Source organism: Pundamilia nyererei, unplaced genomic scaffold, assembly GCF_000239375.1.
Source record: "Pundamilia nyererei isolate P.nyererei 1_Seehausen unplaced genomic scaffold, PunNye1.0 scaffold00019, whole genome shotgun sequence".
Lineage (NCBI taxonomy): Eukaryota > Metazoa > Chordata > Actinopteri > Cichliformes > Cichlidae > Pundamilia > Pundamilia nyererei.
The window spans coordinates 4,569,698-4,580,685 of NW_005187420.1; positions in this window are offsets into that span (position 1 = coordinate 4,569,698).

Genomic DNA, 10,988 nt, shown 5'->3' on the forward strand with positions numbered 1-10,988 from the left:
GAACTCAGAACGACGTTTCCATAAAACCAGAGTTACAGACATGATCATGGACGCTGCAGAAATAAAACATGAATCTGCAGGTGAGAGAAAAATCTCAGCGCCTGCATCTTTATTTCAACAGGAAATTCGTTTTAGTTTTCTATGATTTTTTTCATGCAGCATCACATCCACACTGTAGTGACTAAATCATCACACGGCACATGACTCATGCACAAAACACAAGCATTTAGTGGGTTCTACATTTGTGAGGTGCTTTGCAGCTTTTTTATTGTTTGCTTTGTTTCATTAGTGCCGTCCTCTCGGCTGCAGCTTTGCTTATACGTAAACTTAACTGGATCTAATAAAGATTGTCGTACTTCCATTTTCCACACAGAAACACTCCGTACTTCATCATTTAGCAGCATGCTGTCTCTGCCTTTTGTGCATTTAGTCTTATGATGAAACAGAAACGGATCAGTTTTCTAACTCCTCGCTCTCTGTCGCTAACGGCCAAATGTATCCGATTTAAACTGTGGCTTTAAAAACAGCCTCAAAAGAAGAAGCTCGTGCTGTGGTCAGTCAAAAAGGATCTGTCAGTAACATTTTCCTTGTAATTAAAGGCGTGTTTTCTTCGTGTGAGTATTTCCTGTGTGTCTTTGTGTTGTGTTGCACTAAATTAAAAATCTTTGGCTGTTGTTTGCCTGTCACGACAGCGTGCTCAGAACCTCGAGCTTCGCGAAACGTGTTTATTTTTATTTTTTATAGACTTAATTGAGAAAAGAGTTGAATTAATGATGAAAATAATTGTTAATTGAAGCTTTACGAGTGTTTGTTATCCAATCACACGCAGGACTCGTTGTACATTTTGATGTGATTGTTTGCAGACTGATTGCAGAGACCTGATCCAGAGTCAGCGTTAATATCACAGGCAGTTGGAAAATCCTTTAAGACATAAATCTAGGGGGGATGAGAGGAGCTGGATCGGTTACTGGATGATATTAGCGCCGACCTCCTCCTCAGAATTCTCCAGTTATTTTAAGCTGCGTTTGAAATGTTCAGCGTGTTCGTGTCGTTTCGGGACCTTTGTGTTCATATTTGGAGAAACGGGTTCAGCCTTTATTCAGGTGACGCTTCAGACGGAGACAACGACGCTTCCTGTGGAAGCGGGAACGCTGTTAGCGCCGCAGAGAAGTGCGAGCACAAAGTAGTAACCCTGATATCCATGAGCAAAGAAGTAAGTGGTGACTGTGAAGCCGTGGCATTTGAATGACACATTGATGGCCGCAGCTCCTGCGTGGCATGCCAAGAGTCCAGAAGATAGAACCAGTCTGGATCGGAGCGGGCCAAGAGCTTAGTGGGGAGTCCACAAACTGCTCAAAGCTGACATTTGTGCCTCCAGGAGGTATGCAAACAGGGATAGACAGACAGTTAGCCAGCAACACACACACTCACACACACACACTGCTTCCCCCGCCCTGCAATTGTCCTCATCTTTCTATCAATTTCATTTAATTGTTTTTCCATCGCTGACATTGTTCGTTGTTCCTCGTCCTGCGTTCCCGAGCTGAGACCTGTCTCAGGTTTGTGTCGGCGACGGCGAGGAAAGTGCTGATGTGCCGCACATCGTTTTTCTCCAGATAGCGGCAGAGTTCATTTAATGGGTGCGGGTTCTTGTTAAATCACGCAGACTGATTGCTTTTATGTTCTACAGCACTGACTTTTCTATTTTACCACAAAATAAACAGAGTGTTTAAAAGTGGAGAGCACCCGAGTCGTGCAGCGTGCGCTCGGAGGAGAACGCCGCATGTGACGTCCTCAAATCCAGCTTCTGATGTAAGAGCTGGAAACAGGAATTAATGGTGTCTCGCTCTGGATCCTCGACCCGACGCTCAAATACGACTTTAATACACTCCCATAAACGCTGAGTCGGGGTTTCACTCGTGCCCTGCTGTGAACATTTTAATATCTGGAGGACACTAATCACGTGTACCTCACACGCTTTCTGTCATCACGTTAGCTGGTGTGGAGCGTTTGGACTCCAGCAGCAGGAGAAAAATGTAAGAGCTGCTCGTGTCCACCGGGGTGTTTTTCAGAATAATCCTTCTTTATCTGATCCTGGGCCTCTGCGCAACCCCTCAGCTCATCCTCTGATTGGCTGCTCGTTGCAGGCAAAAGGTTTGAACAGCAGATGGGTGGAGCTTCTGTGAGACCGTATAATGACACGTGGTGTTGTCCAGATTCAAGAGTAGAACAACTGAGCGTTGGGAGCAGTCTGAGCTTTTGTCTCACAGGATTAGCTTGTTACAAACTTTACACATCAAGCGTGTTTCCAAAAAACGGCACAAAAGTCTGAATTTTGTGGATGCAAACTTGTTGTGTAACATATGTTCACACTGAAGGTGAAAGTTTTTGTAAATTAAGTTTAAAAATACTTTCACACTCAGCTGTTCTCTGCTGCTCACGTCCATCCATGTTCATCACTGGATGAAGTTACAACATTTATTTTTCTGAACCAAGCTTCATTTTTTGGATCTGAATAAACAGACCAATCAGAACGCTGCATTTGGCAACAAATGTGCTTTTAGCTGAAAGCGTGCGCCGGTGCTGAATATACAGATCGTAATAAAAATAATGACCAATGTTTTCCTTCAGACACACAGCTGTGGCTGCTCCGTGTCCGTCTGCCAACAGGAGCTCAAACTGTCCGACTGACAACACGGACGAAAGCTTCGACTCCGGGATCGAACCAGGAAACCCTCCCTGCTGCTCCCTGCTCCTCAGATTCAATTCAATTTTCACAACAGCAGTCACCTCAATGCGCTTTATATTCTTAGGTAGACCCCAAAAGTGGGGAGGAAAAACTCCCTTTTAACAGGAAGAAGCCTCCGGCAGAACCAGGCTCGGGGAGGGGCGGGGCCAACTGCTGTGCCCGGTTGAGGTGAGAGAAGGAAGACGGGATAAAGACACGGATTAATCCTGAATTTCCGTTTCTTCCTTTTCTGGTTCAGAACCATCAGGACCAGCTCATCATCGCAACACGTTCGCCAAAGCGTTCGGTGCGTATTCATGTTACACGGTGAGTTCATCTGCTGAAAATGTGAATTTTGTGTTGCAAAGGCCCAGTTTGTGCTCAAAACGCCTGTGAAACAAAAATGAATCCCACAAATTCATCCTGTGAAGCTGTGGTTGAGCAGCTACATTACAAATAAGTTAATTAAAAAAATAGTTTTAACACAAAATATTCACGTGAATTTTACACCTCTTGTGTAAAGGCTGTGAATGTGACCACCCGGCGCTGGAGCACGACAGGACGTTTGCTGTGACGTGAGACAAACACACTCCTCCAACCACAGCAGGATGGAGGCGTGTGAGTGGGCGTGGTCAGCTGTGGGGGTCAAATTAGAGCGGCACTGGAACTAGCCGAGGTGTTTCACGACAGGGCGGCACTGAGGACCAGCGGTTCCCCCGTGCAGTGATACCAATGGTGGGTTAACTGGTGACTCTGAGAGGGCCATACGGGAATGTGAAAGGTCACCTGATCAGGGCGTACTCGCCCTGCGGTGCTGAACTGGGTGACCGCGGCTCACGACTGTGGTCATGTGATCACATAACTGCAGCCATGATTATCATGGCAGTGACTCGACTTCAGGGCGTTTTGTTCAGGCCACTTTGCTCCCGTGGCGTCTCCAGAAGTTCTGCAGGTGCGCTCATGCACAGAATCACAGATGAGAGCAGACCTGCAGCTGGAGCAGTCGCCTCCTCACAGCTGCAGCCGTGCTCGCATCCAGTGGCTGCACGCTGCCAGAGATCGGCCTTTTCAGCACAGTAACGAGCAACGAACGCATCATCTCTCTTCCTGCTGATCGTGCGCTCTGGTTCCCTAAACTGACTCAGGTGCAGCAGAACCGAACCAGCCTGGCGCACGACACGGGCCCGCCTCGTGTTGTGCAACTTTACGCTGCGTAGAACGTGGACCGGGCGGGATGCGACGGAGCGGATCTGTGAGATCAACAGAAGTGTTCCAGGCGGCACTGACGACTTTCAGAAGGACGCTTTCCAACAAAATTATGCAGTGCGCCATCAAAGTGGTATGCATCCACTTTAACAAGGACTCTTTGTTTTATTCTGTTGCTCTCCATGTGTCATTAACTTAAATGCCCTATAAATACCATCGAAATATTAAATTGGCATTACTCTGCCATATTTTTATCATCTCTGAGGCTGTTTCTGCTGCTTTTATAGCGCGAGGGAGTGAAAGGAAAGAAGAAAAGAAGAACTGAGGCTCTGCCAGCTTCTTTTTCGTCTCTGCAACAGTCTGATGGTGAGTTCTGTTCATTTCACTCAGGGCACTTTGTGTTGATGGCTTACTGTGCACATAAGAAGCGTGCGGTGCAGGAAATAATTGTTCTTTTCATGGTAAGAAAGGCCATATCAATTAAGGGTAAACAGTCTCCTTAGTTATTACAGTACATCTCAGTGGTGTGCCTTCGTCTGTGTTCCCCTGCTTCCTCCACTCGGTCCACAATCTGTATTTAAGCCTTGTGATGTTCTGAGCAGCTTTTCAAATAAAAACACTCACAATATCTGCTTATTTGTGACACTCCGTGTAAAGGCTGCGCAGGGAAACCGAGGAGATGACGTTTTTTTAAACGTCTTCAAAGAAACTCTCGATTTTCTTCTTTAAAACGCTTCTTTGAGCGTCTCGTGATTTAACCAATTACACAGCAGCAACAGTCAGCCCGCGTCTTTGTTTCTCAGAAGCTTCCGGCCGTGTGCTGCAGGCCTATTATTTCTCATTGCCTGGGGACTTTAACTTAAAAGGAAGCTGTCATATTATAAAGAAGAAGAGTAGCCGCGGGTCATCGGGGTGCACGCCGATATTTGAAATACAAACACGTATGCTTCTTCACTGCCAGACGAATTTCCACTGTTCCTGCCCACCACACGGCTTTTAAGTCTAAATCCATGTTAGGCGTGACTGCGAATGTTCACGTGCGTTTTATTATGTATGTGCGTCGCAACCGTTCAACGGGCCCGTCATTCGACATCCGGCGATGCTCGGCCGATGGCCCGCGCTGGCAGCTGGTGGTGGTACAGAACTGCCTGCCCGTCATATTGACAGTTAAAACTATAAATCATACACCTTTCATTGTTTCAAAGAGAAAACATAATGGTACACAGCAGTCTGGGAAATGTACACCATGATTATGTGACAGATTTAAAAGGCAACAAAGAACCAGGAAATGCTGCGATTGAGGAAAATATCCTTCATCAAGGTCCTGCGCTCTCCTGCTGGTGGAGCCTTTATTACTTTCTCTTCATGCAGGAAGTGGGAAATAAACTCCCCACCGTCCTCCTGTGCCATCGCGCTCTCACCGCACTTTGTGAAATAAAACGAGCGATCCACGTGCACACAGGGAATCTCCTCCACTTCAGAGGTAAGTGTAGTCGGCATCATTAGGGTGGTGGCGCGGCTTTTTTCCTGGTAGGTTAAAAACATGTTGCTGGTTCAAGTTTGGGCAGTGACGTGTGAAAGTTCAGAGAAATCACAGTTTGAATTCTTTCCTTTCCTCGCATGACTGACGTGAGGAAAGCGCAGTCGCGTCTATTTCTGAATGTTTCATGTTTTTTTATTGGCTTGGCTTCCTGCACAGAGCTGCACGCGTGCAGGATACTGCTGAATGGCATGCTGGGTAATATTAGCTAGCTAGGTAGTCGTCTGCCACCAGCTGAGAGGCGTTATTGCTGATTTTTTCCTGTCTGAGGTCACTCCTGGCTGTGGGCGGGGCTTAACAATGAGCCAGGTGAAGGTGGCGTAACACTGCAGGCTAACAGAATGAGATCCTTTCAGCTGCTGACTTTGGCAGCATACATAAAATCTGCACTGGCAACAAATGAAATGTAAAAAATGACAAAAATAAAGACAAACTAAAGTAGAAATCAAAACATTTACAATTTTTCAAAACTAAAGTCTTGTTAAATGAAAATATTTCAATCATCAAAAGCATAAAAGAAAAATGTGAACAACAGTAAAGCGACAGCCGGCGCATCGGCGCCGTGCTGACATGTCACCGACATGTTTGATTGCAGGGACTCTGCTCTGGTCTTGCTTGTGTTTTCTGGTCAGTACGAAGCTACGAGGACGTGTGACTCCTGGAATAGTCCGTGCTGGTTGTTGTTTGAGCGCTCAGTCTGTATCGTGTCTAACACAGGAGGAGTGGCACGGAGGTGCAGTGGCTAGCGCTGTGGTCCTGGGTTCGGTTCCCTCAGTACTCCGCCTTCCTCCTGGGTGTCCTGTGTCTCTGTGGTAGCGTGTGATGCACTGGCGACCTGCCCAGGTATACCCACCTCTCACCCTATGACAGCTGGACAGCCCCCCGCCCCCGTGACCCTTAAACGGGAGAAAATGGGTGGATGGATGTTAGAACCGGGTCGTCTATCGGGAGGTCGTATGTCAGTAGCAAAGAGATGATCATTACCACTTTATTATAGTTAATGGATGAAGAGGAGTGATAGTGTTTCACGATGGCGTTGGCCTTTGACCCCTCTCGTGTACGCAGCTGGATCAAGATGAGTGGTCTGACGGCTGCGAGTGGGAGGAGGAGAGTCTGCGAGATAATGAGAGCGCAGCCTAAAATCATGTACAATATGTAATTTTATGTCGAAACAGTGATTTATGAAGATTTCAGCTGCGCTGATGATGCCCTTCTCTGATTAGTTCATAATGTTTGATTCAGATGGTTTAAAGGAGGCACTGATATCTCATCCTGACTGTAAAACATTCACAGTATGTTCTATGGAAATAAACCCGTTCAGGCTGTTTTTCCTTTATTAAAGTCATATCTGGTGTGATGAGTACCTTCTGTTGGCCAGTGCTAACTAATGTTTGCTATAAATACTGCTGTGCTTCTGGCATCACTGAGTCAATACATCACTGATCTGTTATTTAATTATACTTTATTTGAGCATCAGTATCATTTCCATAACCCTGTATCTGCCCTGATCAGAGTGGCCGCTGTTTACTGAAAGTTCTGCTTTAAGTAAATCCTCAGCACTACTGTAGAGACATTAAATATATTTATGGATTTATTCATTTTGTTTTTATTTAATTCCTTTTGCCTGTGTGGAGCGGACGTGCACGCTCTCAGATTTAATTCAAGTTTGAGCTATTTGCATGTGACACGAGTCTTCCTGCTGTGCTGTTTATCGTACTGTACTTATATTCACTGCTTTATATCTTTTTTTATATATAAAGTAAACGGCTGGGACAGACTCCATCCATCCATCTCTTCAGCTCTTCAAATAAAACCATCGCAGACGCTTTCAAGAAATCCTGAAATAAATAGAAGGTTGGAGGTTAGCCTATAATTAGCTAAGACAGCTGGGTCAAGTGATGGCTTTTTACGTGGTTTAATTACCTCCACCTTAAAGGCCTGTGGTACTGTGGTTGCCTGTTAATAGAGATAAATTGAGCTTATTTAAGACTGACGTATTAATGAATGATTAGACTTGTGTGAATGGTTTTGTCTAAAAAGGGATGTGGTCCAAAAAAGAAGAAAAATATAAAGTTTGGATTGAGTTTGATTTATTTGTAGCTGGTCTGGGGGCAGATACCAGGTTTTTAGGGTTATTCTGTTGAAATAAATAATAAAGGTCTGTATTAAAATGAGTTGCAGGTCCATGCCTATTGTAAACAGTAATTAGATTGTGGGAACAAACCTGAGAGTGGCTCAATGGGACCAGTTGCCTGAGGGATGGTGTTTGACTGGGGACATGGCGGCTGGGTTGTTTGCTGACAACGTACGAGAACCTGCTCTGTAAGGGTGTAGTCCGGCCTTCCAGTCAAGTCCTAAAGTTGTCTGTAAATGTCACCCTGTAGTCGCTGCGACCTGACGACAGGCGAGTGAACCGAGACCGAGAATAGGAGAGTGTGACGGTTCAGAGACTCAAGGACCGTCGAGAGATGGACAAAGTCTTGTTTTAGTATCAGATACTGATACCAGATATTATTTGTTCAACTTGGGATGGTCCTGCATAATAATCTCTGGGATTTTACCAGCTAATACCAAGCATCAGGGACAGAGTATGTTAATGCCGTCTTCGTCCTGGAGTCTCCTGCAGTCACGGCTATGCAGGTCACAGAGCGACCTGGCTGTGGATGGATTGCGAGGCGGTGCGGGAGAAAAGCCAAGACCATGGCGTGAACGCAGGTTTCCTGGTGGAATTCCCTGCATTTTTAATGCAATTATCTGACCAATAACAAGACGACGGGAAATTCTAGGACGTTACTTATGAAGAGGTATCTGCGTCTGCGGGGATACCAAATATCACTTCAAATCAGCGATGCAGCCACCGTCCGATTAACGATTAGGTCGTGCCTTTTAAAGGTGGAAAGCTGACGAGCGGCATGAGAAACGTCCTCGCAGACTTAACTTCCAAGTGTCCGGGGAGAGAAGAAGGTCGCGGATTAGAAGCGACCTCGGTGTAATCGCTGCATTCCTGTCCCACCATCCAGGCTGCGAGCGTGACTGACTGCTGCCAAGTGTGGCCTTATGTTTTCTGTCACCGTGCCAGCTGCAACATCCTCTGCAGGGCCCCAAAATGATGCATCTCCTTTGATACATTCTTAAGCACACATCAGACACAGTCAAATATTAATCTGCCGTGCTCGCTGGCCAAACAACATCTGTCTCAAAACATGAACTTACATTCTCAGTTTGTCTTTTTTGGCTTGCAAAAATATGCCCCTGCATCTTTAGAACATCCATCCACACAGCGATGCGTATGTTTGCGCAGTTATTTACCAATTCATAAAAATTCAAATACTCGGAATAAAATGTAGCAAACAGAGGAGCAACCATAAGCATGAAAACACATCAGATTTATTCTGCCTGCCTTGTTTACCGGTTCACGGAACACTGCATGCAAACAGAATGCAAATGCTTCTGATTGAATCAGGTGATGCCGAGGTAATTGTATTTGGAGAAATGTCCAAGATTTTTTTTTCATCATTATCAGTGGGGGGTTTTCTTTATGAAATCCATCTTAAACAAAAGCTATCATCACTCCCGAGCCTTGTGATCTTCCTTTGTCACATGCGGATGTGGATGCGTCTTTAATTTCCTTTCAATTAAAAGTAAATATACGCCTTTATTTTTTTCCCCCACTGTGAAATCCAAACAAGAGGAGTCAACATGAGCAGACAGGTGAGGAATATTCATTTATATTTGCCTGCCATTTTCCTTTTTTTTTTTTATTGTTGATGCTGATGATGTGATTCAACAGGCAGCGGTGTGCCTGCGTGCCTTCGTGCCTTCCATCAAACACACCCACGAGTTTGTAAGCAGCGGAAAAAAAAGGAAAAGCGGGAGAGGAAAAAAAGAAATCCTCCCTGCCAGCTTGTCTTGTTCAGAGCTGGATGGGATAGACAAACAAACACCAAACAAGCGCAACACAACACAAACTTTACTTCATCATTAAATGGCTGTTAATCCGTGTCTCCCGTGGCTACAGTTGCTTTGATCAGAGCAAAATTGTCACAACTTTTTCCTTTCTTCTCGTCGTCTCGTCGCTCGTAATTGACGGCGGTGTTTCTTATTGACAGTCCCGTTTAAACGCGCCTTACCTGTGCGCCGATGATATATCTGATAACGTGTAGGAAGGCTCATGCTGTTAATTAATTGGTAATTAAAATAATTTTTCCGTTTCTAGCATCAGTCTCGCTGACACTGATGGTGAGTAGCGCTAATGCAAGCCTTTTAATGGTTTTACTGCTTCTGCCTCCATTAATCCTCCTCATGCTCGTGGGTGTTTCTGCCGTAAAGCCGCCCGTCGGTTAGCGGACGCGTTTTGGAGCCTCAGCGTTAGCGATTTCTATTTGTGGAGCCGGAAGAAGGGCCTGAAAAGACTTCTTAGCTAGCATAAGTGGGGTCAGTTGAACACAACACCAGCTAAGACCTAGCAAGTTTTTCGAGGTTTATTAAGGTCCTTTACAGTACTCCGATATCTGTGCTCTAGTCTTCAATATACGCGAGACCCCCCACTCAAGACCAAGAGGAGATACAAGCCTGGCTCCAAGCCCAGATAAACGGAGGGTCATTTGGGCCATACAACACCTTTGGCAAATTAGAGAGAGCCAAAGGTACCTTACCTCAAACCACTCAGGTTAGGGTTAAATGTCTAATGCCACTGTTGACCCTCCGCCTCCACCATGGACCACCTGATGGACACAGACTTAAATGCATTTGATGTCTTTATTTCATTAATGTTAACAGTTTTCTGCATTTTAAAGCCTCAGTGTTAGCATTGGGGCTGCTGCTGCCATGTTAGAGAGCGGGTAGAGTGCTAAGCTGTCAGCTAATCCTAGCTAGCTTGGTTGTACAGCAGCATCCACAGACTGTATGGGAGCATCACAGATACCTGCTAATCAACTCTCAGGAACATTAAAATATATATTGGATGGCCTGTTTGTACAGTGACCTCACAGCAACCATATTATTGGTCACATGATGTCATTAAAATACTCCAACAGTACAAACATGGTCCAGAAGTCCGGTTCAGGTGAAGCTAGCAGACAGCTAGCAGCTACAGCCGTCCGCATGTCAGTCAAAGAGGCCACGCCCCCTATTAATGTGAAGGGGGAAATTATCCAGAGAGACCAAACAGTTTGTGTGTCAGGCTGTAAACATGGTTATTTCTGCTGTAACATTTTGACACGAGACTGACTCACTGCTGCCTCTGCTGGACGTCAGAGGAACTGCAGCTGTTGGCTCTGTCTGTTTTCAGCCTGGGAGACTGCGGAGTGTTCAGAAGTGCTTTTGTTTCTGTTCATATCATCACTGCTGCTTCTCCCAGTAAATAGTGCTGCTGAGCAGCAAATCCTCGGCGTTTACTCTGTTAAAATCCTTTTGCACGTTTGGCTTCCGTCACACAAACTGCATCCAAACTCGAATCAGTAGTAAAAAAACAACAAGACCAGATTAAATTTTCTCATTTCGCATCAGGAAGGA